Source organism: Rhinoraja longicauda, chromosome 31 (assembly GCF_053455715.1).
Source record: "Rhinoraja longicauda isolate Sanriku21f chromosome 31, sRhiLon1.1, whole genome shotgun sequence".
In the NCBI taxonomy this organism is placed as follows: Eukaryota; Metazoa; Chordata; class Chondrichthyes; order Rajiformes; family Arhynchobatidae; genus Rhinoraja; species Rhinoraja longicauda.
In genome coordinates, this window is record NC_135983.1 from 9,486,049 (window position 1) to 9,502,371 (window position 16,323).

The 16,323-nt window shown below is 41.8% G+C and overlaps 1 protein-coding gene across 1 annotated transcript in view; it reads right to left on the bottom strand.

Annotated features, from left to right (window-relative positions):
- Positions 1-15,980, bottom strand: part of zbtb26 (zinc finger and BTB domain containing 26) — a 29,704-nt gene extending 13,724 nt beyond the window's left edge. Inside the window, exon 1 of the mRNA XM_078425968.1 lies at positions 15,894-15,980. The gene's annotated coding sequence lies outside the window, so the exon portion shown is untranslated. The remainder of the gene's footprint in view (positions 1-15,893) is intronic.
- Between the last annotated feature and the right edge of the window lie 343 nt (positions 15,981-16,323).

Genomic DNA, 16,323 nt, shown 5'->3' on the forward strand with positions numbered 1-16,323 from the left:
CACCAAAATTAATGGGATGGAAAGTTCAAGAAGGGATAAGAGAGCAAGGTCAGGTGAAATAGGAACCGGTGTAAGAGGGGAGGTGAATACCCAATTAAAAGTGTTATATATGAATGCGCGAAGTATAAGAAATAAAGTGGATGAGCTTAAGGCTCAGTTAGAAATTGGTAAGTATGATGTTGTGGGAATTACAGAGACATGGCTGCAAGAGGATCAGAGCTGGGAACTGAATATTCAGGGGTATACGTCCTATCGAAAAGACAGACAAGTGGGCATAGGGAGTGGGGTGGCTCTGTTGGTAAGGAATGAAATTTAGTCCCTTGCGAGGGATGACATAGGATCAGAAGATGTAGCGTCATTGTGGGTAGAACTGAGAAATTGTATGGATAAAAAGACCCTAATGGGAGTTATCTACAGGCCCCCAAACAGTAGCTTGGAGATAGGGTGCAAATTGGCATTTTAAATTTTAAAAGGTAATGCTACGGTGGTTATGGGAGATTTCTACATGCAGGTAAACTGGGAACATTCTGGTACTGGACCCCAAGAAAGGGAGTTTGTAGAGTGCCTCCGAGATGGGTTCTTAGAGCAGCTTGGACTGGAGCCGACTAGGGAGAAGGTAATTCTGGATTTAGTGTTGTGGAATGAACCGGATTTGATGAGGGAACTCAAGGTAAAGGAACCATTAGGAAGTAGTGACCATAATATGATCTGTTTTAATCTGCAATTTGAGAGGGAGATGGTAAAATCAGAAGTGTCAGTATTGCAGTTGAACAAAGGGGACTATGGAGGCATGAGGGAGGAGCTTGCCAAAGTTTACTGGAAAGGGACCCTAGCAGGGATGACAGTAGAACAGGAATGGCAGGTATTTCTGTGAATAATCCAGAAGATGCAGGATCATTTCATTCCAAAGAGGAAGAAAGATTCTAAGGGGTGACCGTGGCTGACAAGGGAAGTCAAGGACAGTATAAAAATAAAAAAGACGTATAACATAGCAAAGATGAGCGGGAAGCCAGAGGATTGGGAAACTTTTAAAGATCAACAGAAGGTAACTCAAAAAGGCAATACAGGGAGAAAAGATGAGGTACAAAGGTACACTACGGAAGAATATAAAGGAGGATAGTAAAAGCTTCTTTAGGTATCTGAAGAGAAAAAAATTAGTTAAGACAAATGTGGGTTCCTTGAAGACAGAAACAGGTGAATTTATTATGGGGAACAAGGAAATGGCATATTCCTTGGTACTTTGGTTCCGTCTTCACCAAGGAAGACAAACAACCTCCCAGATATACCAGGGGACAGAGGCCCTAGGGTGACGGAGGAACTGAAGGAAATTCACATTAGTCAGGAAATGGTGTTGGGTAGACTGATGGGACTGAAGGCTGATAGTTCCCCAGGGCCTGATGGTCTGCATCCTAGGGTACTCAAGGAGATGGCTCTAGAAATCGTGGACGCATTGGTGATCATTTTCCAATGTTCTATAGATTCTGGATCAGTTCCTGTGGATTGGAGGGTAGCTAATGTTATCCCACTTTTTAAGAAAAAAGGGAGAGAGAATGCAGGGAATTATAGACCAGTTAGCCTGACATCAGTGGTGGAGAAAATGCTGGAGTCGATTATCAAAGCATTATCATAGCATTTGGATAGCAGTAACAGGATCAGTCCAAGTCAGCATGGATTTACGAAGGGGAAATCATGCTTGACAAATCTTCTGGAGTTTTTTGAGGATGTAACAAGTAAAATGGACAAGGGAGAGCCAGTGGATGTAGTGTACCTGGACTTTCAGAAAGCCTTTGATAAGGTCCCACACAAGAGATTAGTGGGCAAAATTAGAGCACATGGTATTGGGAGTAGGGTATTGACATGGATAGAAAATTGGTTGGCAGATGGGGAAAAAGAGTAGGGATTAACGGGTCCCTTTCAGAATGGCAGGCAGTGACTAGTGGGGTGCCACAAGGCTCGATGCTGGGGCTGCAGCTATTTACAATATACATTAATGATTTAGATGAAAGAATTAAAAGTAACATTAGCAGGCGTGTGAGTGAGGTAAAAAAAAAAAGGAAAAGAGCCGAGCGCTTGCGAGGGGTCAATTTGTTTTGAAAATTTACACACAAAATCACCAGATTCAAGCCTCTTTTAGTGCATTTCAAAGTAAAAACAGACATTACAAAATAATGTGAATATGTCACTGTATACTAATAACATTGAAGTAAAATCGCACATTAATTGATAATCAGCCCAAAAAGGTGGTAATTGGCTTTTCTGATGTGTTTTATATTTTAACCCCGTCTTAATTAATTTAGTTATATAATCTTGCACTTGAATTTAATATTTACTCATTACAGTTCCACCACTGATTTTCTGGCACTCTTGGTTCCAGAACTTTGCTGGTTTATCTAATTTAGCTGGCTAAGGAAGTCAGCTATGGGGATAGATTTGCTGGCTCCAGCTGGGCTGGAGTTCCAGAGCCCTGGCTGCAGGTTGCAAATTCAACAAACTGATCGGCCGTGGAAGTCCTGATGAGGTCAAGATTGGCTGCCTTGCCCAGTCTAGGTGCCACATTTCCGGGGAGACTTCCAGGGCACGGAGGATTTCTCGCGGAACCCCTGGTGACCTCTAGGGGAACCCTAGTGTTCATTACAAGTCTATACATTGTTTTGTTTTGTTTTGTTTTTTTCCGATCCGATTTCTCCGTTGGCAAAGTGAAAAACGCAGAAATCATGCAAAAAGCGTGGAAAATGGATTTTAAAAACGCGGAAAATTCACATGCCTGCATTAGCAAATTTGCAGATGACAAAGCTAGGTGGCAGTGTGAACTGTGAAGAGGATACTATGAGGATGCAGGGTGACTTGGGACAGGTTGGGTGAGTGGGCAGATGCAATATAATGTGGATAAATGTGAGGTTATCCACTTTGGTGGCAAGAACAGGAAGGCAGATTATCTGAATGGTGTCAGGTTAGGAAAAGGGGAAGTACAACGAGACCTGGGTGTCCTTGTACATCAGTCACTGAAAGTAAGCATGCAGGTATAGCAGGCAGTGAAGAAAGCTAATGGCATGTTGGCCTTCATAACGAGAAGAGTTGAGTATAGGAGCAAAGAGGTCCTTCTGCAGTTGGACCACACCTGGAGTATTCTGTGCAGTTTTCCTAATTTGAGGAAGGACATTCTTGCTATTGAGGGAGTGCAGTGTAGGTTCACGAGGTTAATTCCCAGGATGGCGGGACTGTCATATGATGAAAGAATGGAGCGACTGGGCTAGTATTCACTGGAATTTAGAAGGATGAAAGGGAATCTTATAGAAACATATAAAATTATTAAGGGATTGGACACGCTAGATGCAGGAAACATGTTTGCGATTTTGGGGGAGTCCAGAACCAGGGGGCACAGTTTAAGAATAAGGGATAAACCATTTAGAACTGAGATGAGGAAAACCTTTTTCACAAGAAAGCCGTGAATTTGTGGAATTCTCTGCCTGTGAAGGTCGATTCACTGGATACATTCAAAAGAGAGTTAGATAGAGCTCTTCGGGCTAGCGGAATCAAAGGATATGGGGAGAAAACAGGAACGGGGTACTGATTGTGGATGATCAGCCATGGGCGGCACAGTGGCGCAGCGGTAGAGTTGCTGCCTTACAGCGAATGCAACGCCGGAGACCCGGGTTCAATCCCGACTATGGGCGTTGTCTGTACGGAGTTTGTACGTTCTCCTCGTGACCTGCGTGGGTTTTCTCCGAGATCTTCGGTTTCCTCCCACACTCCAAAGACGTGCAGGTTTGTAGGTTAATTGGCTTGGTAAATGTTTAAAAAAATTGTCCCTAGTGGGTGTAGGATAGTGTTAATGTGCGGGGATCGCTGGTCGGCGCGGACCCGTAGGGCCAAAGGGCCTGTTTCTGCACTGTATCTCTAAATCTAAAAATCACATTGAATGGCAATGCTAATGGCCTACTGCACCTATTGTCTATCCGGAGAGAAGGAATGGGTGACGTTTCGGGTCAAGATCCTTCAGGGGAGTGGGCGGGACAGATAGAATGTAGTTGGAGACAGTAAGACTGGTGGGAGAACTGGGAAGGGGAGGGGATGGAGAGAGAGGGAAAGCAAGGGCTATTTGAAGTTAGAGAAGTCAATGTTCATACCGCTGGGGTGCAAGCTACTCAAGCGAAATATGAGGTGCTGTTCCTCCAATTTGCGCTGGGCCTCACTCTGACAATGGAGGACCAGGACAGAAAGATCAGATTGGGAATGGGAGGGGGAGTTAAAGTGCTGAGCAACTGGGAGATCAGGTAGGTTAAGGCGGACTGAGCCGAGGTGTTCAGCAAAACGATCGCCGAGCCTGCGCTTGATCTCACCGACGTACAGAAGTTGACACCTAGAACAGCGGATACAGTAGATGAGGTTGGAGGAGGTGCAAGTGAACCTCTGCCTCACCTGAAAAGACTGTCATGGTCCTTGGATGGAGTCAAGGGGGAAGTAAAGTGACAGGTGTTGCATCTCCTGCGGTTGCAGGGGAATGTACCTGGGGAGGGGGTTTGGGTATGGTAAATCAATCCTCTTCATGTGCAATCTCAGATAGCCATTTATTAATAAACATTCTGCTCATTTCCACCACAAGCAATTTATTATGTGGTTGGTTCTGAAAATACCTTTTGGTTTGTCAGTTGGTGGAGTATGGGGAAAGATGAGGAGTAGGTAGGACAAAGCCTGGCAAGCCATAGGCAGGTACAGGTGAGGATCGAGGTTTGATGGGGTGGACAATGGCTAGACGTGAAAAAAAGACAAACGGGATTCAGAAGGAGTGAAGGATATGGGTGGAAGGAGATGAGGGGGAAAAGAGGGGAGAAAAGTAATTATGGTACATGATGAGAAATGAGCCTATGGCAGGAAGCGTTGACAAAGCGAATGTTTCGTCAAACACTTGCACTATGCCCACCAAGGCTTGTGGATCTCCTGGTTGAAAACCATTCAAATTCCCATTCCCTACCATATTTTCTGTTCTTGACCTCTTCTATTGCTAGTGTGCGGCTACACGCAAACTTGTATTCGGATTGGGCAGCTTACAGCCTAATAGTGTGAACTTTGAATTCCCCAATTTCACGTAATATCCACTTTCTCTTTTCCATGACCCCCATTGTGCACACATTTCTCCCACCGACTTACATCACCACGGTCACCCTGCTCCTTTCCCCTCCGTGCACACATCTCCCACCTCAGTCCCACAATTCATGTTATTCGCTTTCTCCACCTCCCTCCCCATCCTCCCTTATAATTCCACTATCCGGCTTTGCGTATCACTCCGTTTCTTTCCTTATCTGACACCTTTTTGCCCCCTTTGCTACTCTAGCCTTTGTCACTTACTTCAGCCCTCTCCCAATTACAAACCTTTACGTGTATCCACCTATCACCTGCCAAGCTTTCTCACCCCTACTCCCTCCAATCAATCTGAAGAAGGGCTCCAATCACTTTCCTCCACAAATGTTACCTGACCTGCAGGGTTCCTCCAGCACTTCATTTTTTTGCCAAATTAAGCGAATCATATCCCTCCATTCCCTTTGCCTATCTAAAAGCCTCTTAAAAGGTGCTAGCATATCTGTCTCCACCATCATACTTGTCAGCACATCCCAGCACCTAGCCTCTATAAAAAAAAAACACCGCCTCTCACCTTAAAGCTGAGCCCTGTAGCATTTGATATATTTCTGTCCAGGGGAAACTTTTCTGATTGGGTACCCTATCTATGCCTCTCATAATTTTATAAAATTCAATCGGGTCCTTACTTGGCCTTCGATACTCCAGAGAAACAATTATACACCCTCTCACATCCTTCCTGTAGTGGGCAATTAGAACTGCACACAATGGCATGTCCCTCTCAAAGCCAGGTTGACTATCCCTCTTCCAAATTAGAGTAAAATCTATCCCTCAGAATTCTCTCCAATCGCTTCCCTATCACTGACACAAGTATAAGTTCCCAGACTATTCCCATTTCCCTTCTTAAACAAAGGAATAACAGAGGGTCTGTAAGAAGGAACTGCAGATGCTGGTTTAACCAAAAAAAGACAAAAAGCTGGAGTATCTCAGCGGGACAGGCAGCATCTCTGGAGAGAAGGAATGGGTGACATTTCAGGTCGAGTCTGAAGAAGGGTCTCGACCCGAAACATCACCCATTCCTTCTCTCCAGAGATGCTGCCTGTCCCACTGAGTTACGCCAGCTTTTTGTGTCTACGGAATGACATGGGTATTCTCCTGAACTCCAGGGCCTCTCCTGTGGATCGAGAGGATACACAGATAAAGCCCAAAGCAATCTTTTCTCTTCTCCCAAATCTGGGATAACTTCCATCATCCCTGGGGACTTATCCACTGGGATTTGGTGACAATATAAAGACAGTATACCTTATGCTGCCTGGCCTAATAAGTCCCTCCAGCAATTTGCTTTTTTTAAAAACTCAACATTCCAGCATCTGCGGTCTCTTATGTCAGCCAATTTTGCAACCATTCTTCCAAATTCCCTTTAATTCAAATAAATTCAATTTCACTATCGAAATGTATTAATCTATACTGTAACAAATTCTTAAGCTACCCACATAGGACTTGAAGTGAGATTCTCTTGATTATAATATTCTGTGTACTATTGGACTTGGCTGAACCATACAAAATTGTATTGAGAAGCCATAAACCCGTGGTCAAGAAAAACCCTGATGATCCCAGCGTATCAGTGCGGCAATGCCACAGCACAGGTATGCAAGAGGCTCCGCATTTAGCCTGGTGCAGCATGGGAACAGTCCTCCTCACCTACATGAGATTCTCAAGAAGGCAACATTCATCATCAACGATCCCCACCATCCGGCCCATGCCCTCTTCTTGCTGCTGCCATCAGGCAGAAGGTACAGAAATGACAGCTATTTTCCTAGAATTATCAGGTTCTTGAACATTATGGAGCACCTCATGCGATACCATGAACTAGTTTTCTAATTATGTATTTTTACACTAATGTCTTTTTTGCAGACCTTTTCTTTGCACTCTTATAAAATCTGTATAATTTATAAATAATGCATACTTTATGTTTGTGTGGTCCAAGTTAATCTGCAAGCAAAGATTTTCATTGTACCCATACCTAACTGTAATTGTGCAACTGATAATAAACTCTACTTGACTAAAATGTTTAAGTACTTCATAACAAATAGTTTTTATCTTCTGCTAATAAAACTCAAGAGTCTCCTCTTAAGCTATGCAGCCAGTCCAATGGAAACAGAGGCTGCAGATGTTGGAATCTGATGCAGCAAAAAAACAAACTGCTGGAGGAACTCAGTGGGTCAGGCAGGAACTCAGCTGGAGGGAACAGACAGATGACGTTTCGGTTCTGAAGGAGGGCCCGACCTGAAACATCGCCTGTCTGTTCTCTCAACAGATGTTGTCTGAACCAGAGTCCCTCCAGCAGTTTGTTTATTGCAGCCAATTTGATGGCATCACAACTCCTGGCCATCAGGGACTATCTTAAGCTGATCCCCAGCAGCAACCAACATTACAAATGGGAGAGTTTTCACCTGGGGTCAATGAATCTTTCCAGGCAGCTGTCAACAAGGTCAGCAGCAAGCACTGTTGGCCCCTGCATCCAAATAAAAAGTCTCTGATAAAGGTGTGATACATAGCTCTTTTGTAACAGTGGCAACTTGAAATGCTAGATTTCCACAAGCAAAAGTTGTAAATACTGCCTTGAGGCATATTATCCGTGGTATAGTCAACACAGTGGAGGGGAGACCACAATGGCAAATATCATTTAGTTTAGGTAAATGCACCATCAAGCACATTGGTACAGTTGGGAAAATACAAGCTTTCCTTACAGGAAACCATGACTGACAAAGAGATCTGGATGCTATTATGCACAGATTGAACTCTCATGACTAACAGAGAACCTGTAGCTGAAACCAATAAGCTATTAATAGAAGTTTCAGCATGAATCAAAAACACCATTTTCACATGATAAAGCACACACACAGATATATGTACAAAAACAATTATTAGCTTAAAAGCTACTCAGATAGGATCACTCAAGGACTTTGGCCTACTTACTCTTCAGTAACAAAGAGCTGTGGGTGACCTGATAATGGTCTGAAATGCATGTTTAAAAAAAGCTAGGTAATATGTCTTTTGAAAGATATCTCCAAGTTTAACAGGTTGGGGAGGAATAGGGCAAGGAAATTTAAACTAAGCAAGACTGAGAATACATTGGATGTTATTTTTCTCTCCTGTACATATTCCCACCTGTTGTGATGGGCACCTGTTTGTTTTTAGCTGGGAACGAATTTGGCCTAGAGATTTGCCTTCCTATTTCCACCTCCATTTTCTTCTTGAATAATAGATACTGAATAATTGTATTCAGTGTATGTAATCGTACACTCCCGATATTACTACATGCCCCAGTTTGAAATCCCTTTGTCTTCGTGTTATCTTGGCAGATTATGGCCAGCTCAGTGACCAAGAGGAATATTTTTTTCCTCCATTTCTCATTTACAAGAGATTCAGAGGTTGGTGATTTGTTCCAAATTTCTGCAGCAATGCAATATTTAATAACCAATTTCAAAATGTAATTCAGTTACATTTTTAAAACTATAGATTTTCAGTTCTCCAAAAACATTTGAATCTGCAACAATTTCTATAACATTGCATAACTAACCAATTTCAAAATGCAATATATTTTTTTAAGTACATATTTTTCCAGTTCTTAAAACCAAACTTGAAATCTAAATAGAAATTATTTTCTTTTTGATAATATAAACAATGCCCTCAATAATTTTGGGACAAAGACCCATCATTTATTTATTTGCCTCTGAACTCTACAATTTGTGATTTGTAATAGAAAAAAACCCACATGTGGTTAAAGTGCACATTGTCAGGCCATTTTTATACATTTTGGTTTCACCATGTAGAAATTACAGCTGTGTTTATACATAGCCCCCCCATTTCAAGGCACCATAATGTTTGGGACACGTGGCTTCACAGGTGTTTGTAATTGCTCAGGTGTGTTTAATTGCCTCCTTAATGCAGGTATAAGAGAGCTCTCAGCACCTAGTCTTTCCTCCAGTCTTTCCATCACCTTTGGAAACTTTAATTACTGTTTATCAACACGAGGACCAAAGTTGTGCCAATGAAAGTCATAGAAGTCATTATGAGACTGAGAAACAAGAATAAAACTGTTAAGAGACTTCAACCAAACCTTAAGCTTACCAAAATCAACTGTTTGGAACATCAATGAGAAGAGAGCACAGGTGAGCTTACTAATCACAAGGGCCAAGGAAGACTTCCACAGCTGATGACAGAAGTATTCTCTCTGGAATAAAGAAAAATCCCCAAGCACCTGTCGGACAGATCAAACACTCTTCAGGAGTCAGGTGTGGATTTGTCAATGGCCACTGTCCGCAGAAGACTTAATGAACATAAATACACAAGCTACACTGCAAGATGCAAACCATTGGTTAGCCTCAAAAATAGGATGGCCAGGTTACAGTTTGCCAAGAAGTACTTAAAAGAGCAACCACAGTTCTGGAAAAAGGTCTTGTGGACGGATGAGATGAAGATTAACTTATATCAGAGTGATGTCAAGAGCAAAGTATGGAGGAGAAGGAACCGCCCAAGATCCAAAGCATACCACCTCATCTGTGAAACACAGTGGTGGGGGTGTTATGGCCTGGGCATGTATGGCTGCTGAAGGTACTGGCTCACTTATCTTCATTGATGATTCAATTGCTGATGGTAATAGCATAATGAATTCTGAAGTGTATAGACACATCCCATCTGCTCAAGTTCAAACAAATGTCTCAAAATTCATTGGCCGGCGGTTCATTCTACAGCAAGACAATGATCCCAAACAAACTGCTGAAGCAACAAAGGAGTTTTTCAAAGCTAAAAAATGGTCAATTCTTGAGTGGCCAAGCCAATCACCCGATCTGAACCCAATTGAGCATGCCTTCTATATGCTGAAGAGAAAACTGAAGGGGACCTGCCCCCAAAACAAGCACAAGCTAAAGATGGCTGCAATACAGGCCTGGCAGAGCATCACCAGAGAAGACGCCCAGCAACTGGTGATGTCCATGAATCGCAGACTTCAAGCAGTCATTGCATGCAAAGGATATGCAACAAAATACTAAACATGACTACTTTCATTTATATGACATTGCTGTGTCCCAAACATTATGGTGCCCTGAAATGGGGGGGAACTATGTATAAACACTGCTGTAATTTCTACATGGTGAAACCAAAATGTACAAAAATTGTCTTTATTAACATCTGACAATGTGCACTTTAACCACATGTGATTTTTTTCTATTACAAATCTCAAATTGTGGAGGATGGGCAGATAAATAAATGATGGGTCTTTGTCCCAAACATTATGGAGGGCACTGTATATGTGGAGACTGTCTTGCATTGGTTCTGAAACTGGATAAAGATGCAGGAACCAAAATAAATATTGTAGTGACACTGCTGAAGGCAGCTAGATTTATTGCAACTAAGCATTTCCTGTTGAATATGCTGTCAGTGATAGATAACCTTGTTTCAGAGAAGGCACTACACTTTCCAAAATTAAACCCATGCAGTGGCTGCTGCACGTTCAATCTCTGGAGCAGCAGCTGAACAACCTGGATAAAACCGAAACATTTTACAGAGCAGCTCAATGCCAACCCTACACATTTCAAAAACAAATTGTATACTACAGCAATAAATATGTCAGTGTACCAGATATTTACAGTATTCCCCAAGAATGATTTATGCTGAACATGTTTACACATTTGGCCAAAGTACTTAACGTTGCAAGTTTATCAAGAGTGGCAGTGACCTGAATAAGGATGGATTCTCAGAATTAGAATGATTTGAATCAGAGCATCTTATCCACTTTTCAGTGTAAAAACGAACTAATTAATGCTGCAGATAGCTAGCCATAAATTTGGCAACATTCTACCAGGGGAGTTCCTGAATAAAAAAGGCAGCTGAAAATTTGAAATAAAAACAGAAAATGCTTGAATAAGCAGCATCTGCTAGAATAACCAGCATGACTACTGTTAATTCATTAAAGACATTAGGCAGCATTCGCTTGTATTGCACGTTCCCAATACTACAAGAACAGAGTAGCTTTCAGAACACAGTTCAGAGTCATCATATCATTGGGTATGGGGTCATATATACGACAGACTGGACAAGGATGGCAGATTTCCTCCACTTAAGGCCAGTGGAAAACGTCAATGGTTTTAATGGTGAATCTTTTATTACAGATCTTATTTAGTTACATAAATTTGAATTCTCTAGGTACAGTGGTGGAATTCAAAGCTTTTTCTCCAGCTTAGTAAAGCAAGCCTATGCATGGTGTGTGAAGCTGAAAGGTGACACACCCTATCTCTTTATCTACAGATTGGCACATTACAACTCTGCATCAGTCATTCTGACCTGGCAAAATGAACTCTTTTCACACCACGTTAATCTTTGATGATCTGGCTGCTAGAGTTAGTGAAGATAATTCAAATACTAAATTTGTGCAGTTATGCAGTATGTATATAATCATAGACAGCATTGCAAACCTTTTGGTACTTGAAGGTGTCAAAGATAAGGCAGTTTCTGCCGATACTTAAAACTGATTTTTCCTGTGGCAGATCATGCTGCTTGACAGATGGGTCCAAAGAGCAGTACAGCATTTGCCTAGACTACTGTGCCAACTGCAAAGGATTTGCAGACTCCCTGGGATTTGTTTATTTGTGCAGAAAAGGCCAGATGGCCATTTTGAGTGTTGCAGTAAACACTGGAGTGAAGGGTTGGAAATTAAATGGAATAAACTTGGTATCTTCAACTTTCAGAAAAAGGCCACATGTAGATGTATATCAAGAACATTTTAAATCCGGGGTTTTGTGGTTTCAAGCCGAGTGCCATAAAGAATTTGGTTTGCATGACATTTTTCCCAAGAAGGCAGCATACGGAGAAATACTAAGTCATATACACAGTGTCTGACTGTGACTGGTCATGGCAAATGTCCTGCTTTTAAGCATTACATCCGTGTCATCACTGATAGACAAGGTGAAGGGACTTGCATGGACCCTTACGTGGGGAAGTGAACATTTTAATTAAACTAGTTCTATGAAGTAATTCAACAGGATTAGAGGGGCATGTTTTAAAGACAATTCTCTCGGTACATTGTCCAGAGAAGACCAAAGAATGTTTTGTTCATAATCAATATTTCAAATTATAATGCCGACATCAAAAAATTGTGTCCTGGACCATCATTTCCTTCACAATCCCTCATTCACAGCTCACTTTTACTTCATACCTAGGATCTTTAGACAAGACATGGTTTTATCCAGCTATTGTCCCACAGAACCCATTTCTTACTCCCTGGACTACTCTTTCTCCATCATTTTGTCTCTTCCCTTCCCAATTACATCCATGGCATTGTCAATACAATAGACAATAGACAATAGACAATAGGTGCAGGAGGGGGCCATTCAGCCCTTCGAGCCAGCACCGCCATTCAATGCGATCATGGCTGATCACCACTTTGACATTTTCAGCCTGTGCATCCGATTTCACCACACCATCATTCCATATCAGGATGGCCTTAGGACTTGTTGCTTCATCCCTGAACCAAAGGCCAACCAGCAATTATAAATACAAACGGCAGATGATAGAAATCTGAAATAAAATCTGCTGGAAATACTTAGGTGGTCAGACTACAACCGTGGGAAAAGAAACCAATTTAATGCAGAACAAGCACACAGACCCTCACAGCTATCTGACCCCACCTCCCCCACTCTGCTTCCTGCAAGTACACCTGTCCATTCTCCCAGTATCACTAGCTCGGAAACATGTTTTTGTGCTGGCACCTTCCTCACAAGTTTTATAAGCACCCTCTTCCTCCTCCCCCCAACCCCCATCATTAATCATGGTTTCCCCCCACCATAATTGTCAGGGCTCTGAACCATTTCTGTTCCCATTGCTCTTACCCCTCTCCACAGGATGCAGCTCACCTTGTGCTTGCTGTCCACCTACCAGTGTCTGTATTCAACAAACTGTCCTTCATGATTGACGGCACTTCCAAAACAATGCCATTATCACTTTCAATCCCAGTATTCCACAGTGACTGTTCTTGCCACTGCTCCCACTCTTCCATTTCCACTGAGGTTAACCCGCCCCACCCTCCCTTCTTGCAGCATCCTCCCAAAAAACTGCAGAAGAAACAACAATTGTCTGTTTACTAACTCCCTTCGCACCATCCAAAGATTCCTTCCAGGATAAGTCTGATTCACGTGTACTTCTTCCAATTTGGCCTTTCTGCTTTTGCTATTTACAATATGATCTCCTCTACATTGGAGGAGCAAAGTGCATATTTTGTGGAGCAATTTTGTTTAGTCTAAGGGTGATCCTGAACTCCCACTTGCCTGTTACCGTAAATCTCCACCTTCACCCATTCTAACCCATTTTTGAGCACACACTCCTTGATACCAAAGTCTAGAGCAAGTTCCAGCTATGGCATCCCACCTTTCAACTGGGCACATTATAGCCCTCAAGACAGTGAAATCAACAGCTTTAAGTTGTCAGCTCTTCCCCAATATGTACAAGATCTGGCCAGTTCCAATACAAGGTATAACTTGTAAAATCAACACTATTCCCCCCCACCCCCCCCCAAAGATAAACATAAAATGCTGCAGCATCCCTGGAAAACATGGATAGGCGATGCTTCTGTTCTGATGAAGAATTTCACTGTACCTTAATTGGTACATGTGACAATAAAATATCTTTGAACCATTGGGTTCCGAGCTGAAAAGTCACCTATCCATGTTCTCCAGGGATGTTGCCCTTCCCCTGAGTTCTCCTGCATTTTGTGTTTTGGTTGTGCATCTGCTTGTTATTACATATACAATTTTTCTCCAACCTGCTCTATTTCCAGCAGTCTCTTTCTTATTCCAGGGTTTCAACACCTCAGGTATTTGGCAGTCCAAAGCTCCGGCAATATTTCCCCTCCATTTGTTTCCCACAAACAATCAAACCAGGCAATCAAACCAAGTGCAATTAACCAGTCCTGACCATCCCCTCTCAGCCGAACCCCAATCAGGCAAATTGCATATGCTGGAATCTGGAGCAAAAATAATTGTGAAGAAAATTGTGAAGAAGAGACTGAAAACTGTGACCACCATGTTCAAGATATCTTCATCCCAAAAACCATCAGGCTCTTGAACACTATGTCACACTAACCTCAACTGTGAACTTTGGACTGTCTTTTGTTGTGCAAATAAATTCTTTGCACTAATACTCTGGTCATTAATTTCTTGAATTTTTGTTTATTCTACATTATCTATGTGCATTACATTTACATAGCAGCTATGCTGCTGCAAATAAGAATTTTGCTGTTCCGTTGTAGGTACATATAACAATTAAACATACTTGATACTTAAAATGCTAGGGGAAGTTGGCATCTGTGGAGGGTCCTCATGCAGGGTCTTGATCTGAAATATTGACCATCTCTTTGCTTCCACAGACGCCACTTGACCTGCTGAGTTTCTCCAGCAGTTAAAAAAAAAATGCTATCCGAGGTATTCACATTTAACACTGTTTTACTTTTTCATAACAAAAAAGGTTGTTGACCCAAAATGTTTACCCTGTTTTCTTCCATGGATGCTGCCTGACCAGATGAGTATTTCCAGAATTTTATTTTTAGAGTTACATCTCCACTACTTCTTGGCCTTTTGAGGTTCATTCCTTTCAAAGCACATACGAGCCAAAATTATCAAAATTCACCGCCAGTACAAATAACCACAGGCAATTTCAACACCATCATTCATTCAAAAAAAGTCACTTTTTCCCGGGAGGGCTCAAGATGGCAATTGACAAATGAACCTGATGTCATTAATTAATTAATGTCATTCATTTAAACAGAAACACACAATATTCTACAAACTGAAGAATATTTCTTCTCCTGCGGTTGCACTGAGAAATGTCCTTTTTTTTGTTAGTTCTTCAGATATTAATCACCCAAATTGTACTGGTTCTGTTTGAACAACGCAAGTGTGAAATGCCTGCAAACCACAACAGCACACGCACCAACAGATGAATCTGTTTACAAGCTATTTGACAGGGAGAAAAAAAGACCTGCTTCTTTCTCTTCTACTCTGCATTACGAAAGTTTTAAATTTAGTTTAGTTGAGAGATGCAGCATGGGAACAGGCCCTTCAGCCCACTGAGTCCATGATCATCATTGATCTCCCTGCACACTACTTCCACGTTATCTCACTTTCACATCCTACACACCAGCGGCAATTTAAAGACACCAATTAATCTACAAACCTGCATGTCTTTGGAATATGGGAGGAAACTAGAGAACCCAGAGAAAATGATTATAAGTTTTGATCTAGTACAAAAAAATGCAAATGTTGTAATCAGGCCAGCTCAAGTACATTTCAATCTACTAGTGTTATTGAAGACTGTAGCTTGTTATAAAGCAACCTCCAATATAAATGATAGATACAAAGTGCTGGAGTAACTAAGCAGGTCAGGCAGCATCTCTGGAGAAAAAGGATGGGTGACGCTCAGGTCAGGACCCTTCTCATCACCCATACTTTTTCTCCAGAGATGCTGCTTGGCCCACTGAGTTACTCCAGCACTTTGTGCCTATCTTTGATATAAACCAGCATCTGCCGTTCTTTGTTTCTCCAATATAAATTATCTGGTTATCTAGTATTACTGATTGGTCAGCAAAACACAATGTGCTGAAGTAACTTGGCAGGTAAGGCAACTTCTTTGATGATTGAAATATACAGTATTATACACAACACGCAATTGACAGGGGCCAATCAACCTACAAACCTGCATGGTCTTTGGAATGTGGGGGGAAACCATAGCACCTAGAGGAAACACAAGTCGTCACAGATAGAACATACCAACCCCACGCAGTCAGCCCAAGGTCAGGATTGAATCTGGGTCTCTGACACTATGAGGCAGCAGCTCTATCAGCTGCTCCACAATGCTGTCCTGCAGAGGGAATGGAGAGGCAATGTTTTCGGTCAGGACCCATCTTCAGACTTTACTGATTATTAATTTACTGCATTATTGATTATATATTTCTTGGGTTAATCTACCTGCAAAGCTGCAACAAATAAAAATTCAATTGTTTAATTCCCTGTAAATATAAACACTTTTGACTTGAGAAATAACGAGGGCAACTGCTTATCATAAAACTCAATCTTTCACTAACTACTTATACAATCATTTTATTACAAATCCCTAATTGAGATTTTAAAAGGTGTGAACCAACAATTTGCTCTTAATGCAAACTAACAAATTCATTGGAACGCTGACACAGTCATTTAC